A 5,400-nucleotide genomic window follows, 5' to 3' on the forward strand; every position below is an offset into this window, starting at 1 on the left:
ATATTTTCTTTGAGTCAATGGCTATATAAATGAAAAAACTAAGCACCTACCTTGAATACTACTTGATCCCAATGATAAATTTGTAATTTTTTTTTTTTTTGGATCGATTTGAGATGAGAAAAATAAGATATTTTGCGCAAAAAATCTATTTTTTTAGTTGTTATAGTTATATTTGATATAAAACATGAAAATAAGATTGTATAACGATGTAATAACCTATTGTTAATACATTTTATGGTCATATACATAATAAAACCAGGCAATTGAGCTATAAAAATTTTATAGACAGTAAGATTCAATTTCTTTCATTTGTTGGTCCAATTTTGATTCACTATTTTCCTAAATATAAATGGTATTTTTTTTTTCATTGTTATCAAACTTGGTTATTTACATAGGCCATTAAAATTGTGACGATATATGAAAACCTTCTATTTTCTAATATAAAAATAAGAAACCCGGTTTAAGTGGTTATTTAATATAGATAATTATAAAAATTAAATGATTGCATCAAGTTATGGTTACAATGTTACAAATAAAATAACTTGTTTCTGGAAGTACAAATTGCAACTTGTACAATATCCTTGTACATGTTGTAATTTAACACTCTATAATTACCATAATCATATAGGAAAAAAATACCAAAAAATGTAGGTATTTGTAACTGTTAAATGCCTCGAATTCTTTATAGATTTAATCCACGCAAAGTATTTTTTAAAACAGAGGAAACAAGATCTTTCACTCCATTTGAGGAATGATGAATTACCCGGAGGAGAGTGGGATAAAGATCTATATGCTTACATAACACAAATAGTATCTTATATCTTCGAGGTACAGTTGTATATCTACATATATGTAGAATAAATTTATCAACTCCAAAATCTTAAAAGGTGTTGGTTTGTGACAAATAAGTAATTCCATCTTCTTCCACGGATGTTCACAATACTCCTTCACTGGTTAATAAATAAAGGACAATCATGGTAGTGTAGGCAAAATATGGTTGGAGCACGATTTAACTAAAAAATGAATATTGCTCCTTATATGAAAAACATCGTGTCTAAACATTATTGAGATCAAAAACGAGGGTTCTTCCTTTTTAACTGTTAGGATATCAGGATAAGCTCAGGAAATAGTGATACATTAGCTAATAAATAAACCCATTGGCTTCGCTTGTCGTATGTGTTTGAGTTAGATTGATTATTAAAAGCTATTTATTATTTATATATATGCAGGAGTTCGAATTGTTTAATTGATATTAAATATTCATCATAGTACCTTGTATACTTTTTTGCTTTTTACTTTCGAATAAAGGAATGATCATTTTTCCTCAGTTAAGAAATAAAGATATTTAAATCTTTATCATTGGTGACCCCGAAGTGATATCATGCCTCCTAAAAAATCTCATTCTGATGGTCAAGACCATACAGACAATGCCCCTCAGATCGAACAAAATAACGTAACGGAAGAGGTCAACAACTTAACTTTTGCTGTAGCACAACTACATCTTCCAAAATTCTCGCGATGGATCTGGAAAATTGGTCTTGAAGAATTGAACTGGAATTTTTGATGAGGAAGATCAATGAAGATCAGACCAAATATTGTTTAATGGCTTCAGCATTCCCATTCCTAATAAAAAAGAAGAACTCATGTATGATTATGTACAACAGATAATTTTACAGAAATTTGGTCTCTCACCGTCAAATAGAAATATAAAAAATTCTGATATGTTCTGCAATTCATCGGGATTTTCCCCTGAGGAAGTTATAAATGAAGTTGAGCGTCTCCGTGACGAGGAATATATCCATGATTTGTGGCATAATTTCCTACGGGAGGCCCTCATCAGAAATGTGCCTAAAGACTAGCAAGGGTACTTGAGAGCGTAGTCCTATTCACTCGAAGAGTTGAAGCAAATATGTGTTACAGACAAATAGCTTAGCAATTCACATATTTCCACTGTTGAAGACTCGTCAGCTTCGCCTCCTATAAATCATGTTTTCAAAAAACCTTTTCATAGCACGTCCAAATTTACTAAATCTAAGGAGAAAAAAGATATCTGCTATTATCATTCTAAATTTGAAATTCATTTCATAACTATCGAAGACTCAAGAAATATAATTTTGTCTTTGATAATAAAAGTTTCATTAAAACTTATCCAGCTCACAGAGTTGACCACCATATCGAGACGAAAGGTCCTCCTTGCTTTGGAAAATCAAGCAAGTAAGATGGTGAAAAGTTAAATTTTGTACTAGACGAAATCAACGATTTGTTGAAGAAAGGAATCCTACGATCGTATTCTTCTAATTTTTATTCCGCTATTCACGTCGTTCAAAAACCCATAGGAAGCTGGCAAATGCGCGGCGACTATTGTTAATTAAATAGGATGACGGACCTTAATCGGTATCCCCTCCCAAATCTAAGAGATTTGGTGGCTAATCTAAAAAGTATGACTGTTTTTAGTGTAATGGATTTACAAAGAGCTTATAACCAAATACCTATGAATAACACTTCTATAAATAAAACTGCAATCATTACGCCATTTGGTTTATATGAATATTTGAGGATGCCTTTTGTTATTAAAAATGCTGCTCAGGCATTTCAGAGACTCATCAATTAAATTCTACGCGGAATATCAAATGTGTTTGTGTACCTTAATAATATACTTGTCGCTTCAGAGTCGATGGATTAGTGTTGGAAAACTTTGAACGTGGTGCTATCAAGACTTAAAACAGCTGGTATGATCCTTTCCCCTGAAACATGTGAGTTTTTCATGAAATCGGTTGACTTCCTTGGACATTCTATGGCATCGAAAGATTTTAGGCCTCTAGAATGTAAGGTAAAGGCAACCAAAAAATACCAACTCCAAAATCAAAAGATGAGCTACTTAGATTTTTGGGCATGGCACAATATTACTCTCAGTTCTTCAAAAGATTGTCTCAATGGACAGTTCAATTGTACCTCTGTTAAAGAAGAATGTAAAGTTTAATTGGAATACTGAACATGAACTCCCCTTTCAAAGTGTTTAAAATAGCTTGTCTAAAGTACTCAACTTATATTCAGAGATAGTTCTTTGCCTTTAACCCTGACGACTGATTCATCTGATATGGGATGGGAGCTGTTCTCAAGCAGAAGGTAAATGGACGCTGGCAGCCTCTAGCTTTTTGGTGTCGGGCTGTTTCAACGACACTACAGAAATATTCTATATTTGATAGGGAATGATTAAGTGTTACGGAAAGCATCAAACATTTTCTATGGGTTTTGGATGGACAAGTTTTTAAAGTTTTCACGGACCACAAACCTTTAGTCACTGCGATTGACATTCACAATCCCTCTTGGACACCAAGACAGTTCCGTACTTTTGCACTCATAACAGAATTCAATTGTGACATCGAACATGTTTCTAGAAAATTAAATCATACTGCAAAGACTCTTTCTAGAAGTATAAATAACATCACAATAGGCCCTACACTCATTGAAGATATAATTGAGAATCAAAAGAAACAGGATCCTAATTTACTTAAGTTTAAAATTAATCCATCTTTTAAATACATTGCAGGAACCCCACTTGCTGGTTTTGACAATACTGACACATTTCGTGTGGCTGTGTCATCTCCAGAATTACGTCAAAGAATCGTGCATTCTGTACACAAAGACAATCATCCGGGATTCAAAGAAACGTTAAGGAGGGCTTCACTTTTTTATGCTGGGCCTGATTTGCGAGCAGACGTCACAAAATTCATTAAAGAGTGTTTAGCTTGTCAGAAAACCAAACCTTTCAGGACATCAAAACCAACGTCGTCTTTCGATCCTGCATCTGAAAGAGTTTCTTTTATTTACGTAGACATAATCGGTCCATTCCTACTAATTCGGGGACAGCGCTATACCCCAACTATTATGGATCGTTTCACAAGGCGGACAGAAGTGATACCTTTTCTAGATATTCTCCAAGACAATAGTCAATAATTTTTTGAGTGGTTGGATTTCGAGGTTTGGAGTTCCAGAAGCCATTGTAACTAACTGAGGGACGCAGTTCGCAAGTTCATTACGGATGGATGTTTGCAGGACACTTGGGATTGTAACCAAGAACACAACCTCGTATCATCCAGAGTCTAACGGACTCATAGAACGTTTCCACAGATAATTTAAGACCGGGCTAGTAGTACGAATGCTGGAAGAAAAAGAAGACTGAATCAATGCACTACCTGTAGTTTTATGGGGATTGAGAAACTCAGTACCAATAGACTCGGGTTCAAGGTATTCCCCTTTTCAATTACTCACAGGCTGCTCAGGATCCATGGTCTTTAATTTCTTTAACGCGTCCAACTTTACTTCTGTCAACCTCGACGTCAAAAGTTTCTCTAATACAATGGAGAAAATAACTCACGTTCCTCCGAGACACTTTAATAAAGGACTCATTAACAACCAATTAAACAAAACCAAATTCGTTTTTGTTAAAAATAAACCTATAAAAAAGTCTCTTTCTCTAACTTTCTTGGCCCGTTTCAGGTGATTCAGAGGCACGATCGTTACTATAAATTTGGACTTTCGATCAAAAACTGACAATGTCTCAATGGATTGACTTCGACATGCATTTGGAGCTCCAAGTATCCTTCCAGCGTATCCAACTATAAGATGCACAAGATCTACAACTGGAGAATGATCTATTTGTTTATTCATAAATGTATTTATGCTCCAGTTTATTGTGTATCACTAACTAGAGGATCTGTTTACTCACTCTGTCGTCTGGGGGGAATAGTGAAGGAGTTCAACTTGTTTAGATGATATGGAATATTCATCATAGTACCTTGTATACTTTTTTCCTTTTTATTTTCGTATAAAGGAATGATCATTTATCCTTTGTTAAAAAAATAAAGATATTTAAATCTTAACATATATATATTACAAAAAAATAGATTAATTTTTTTATATATTGTTATCTTTTTTAATACACAGAACCATGGATTTCTAGTAACATGTAATAACAAGGGTCGTCTGAAAAATTTCCACCCTCAACGTGAAAATGGTAGCACTGTTAAATAAAAGCTAGTCACATCTATTTAGCATCTGTTGACAGTTACTCATCAAAGTTTCAGCCATTTTGGACGGTCAGTTGTTATACAACAGTCGTTTGAGTGAGTTCATGTGAGTATTTTTAGTTGTTATTAAATATTTGTTTTTGAAAGTATAACCTTTAAATAGATTCAAATAATTGCAGACATATAAAGGCTTGTTATGTTAAAATTTGACACGTACAAGATAATCCAACTTGTAGTAATTGAGTTAAAAAAAGTGTCTTGTGAGGCGTGCTGCTGAAATTGTAACTAAATGTTATTTACTTATTCAATGTGGAGGCATTTAAAGATAATGAGAGACCCTTGATATGTGATGATAAAATTTCTGGATAAC

At 33.6% G+C, this 5,400-nt stretch overlaps 2 long non-coding RNA genes across 2 annotated transcripts; both read right to left on the reverse strand.

The window, feature by feature from the left end:
- Nucleotides 1–1,281: 1,281 nt before the first annotated feature.
- Nucleotides 1,282–2,489, reverse strand: LOC139905231 (uncharacterized). The gene is made up of 3 exons (XR_011779865.1): nt 2,159–2,489; nt 1,693–2,031; nt 1,282–1,623 (listed from the first exon to the last, which is right to left on the reverse strand). It is a non-coding gene; the product is annotated as an uncharacterized lncRNA (long non-coding RNA).
- A 972-nt stretch (nt 2,490–3,461) lies between these two features.
- LOC139905232 (uncharacterized) lies at nt 3,462–4,632 on the reverse strand. The gene is made up of 3 exons (XR_011779866.1): nt 4,458–4,632; nt 4,273–4,392; nt 3,462–4,162 (listed from the first exon to the last, which is right to left on the reverse strand). It is a non-coding gene; the product is annotated as an uncharacterized lncRNA (long non-coding RNA).
- Nucleotides 4,633–5,400: the final 768 nt, after the last annotated feature.

The sequence above is a fragment of the Lepeophtheirus salmonis genome, chromosome 4, assembly GCF_016086655.4.
Source record: "Lepeophtheirus salmonis chromosome 4, UVic_Lsal_1.4, whole genome shotgun sequence".
Lineage (NCBI taxonomy): Eukaryota > Metazoa > Arthropoda > Copepoda > Siphonostomatoida > Caligidae > Lepeophtheirus > Lepeophtheirus salmonis.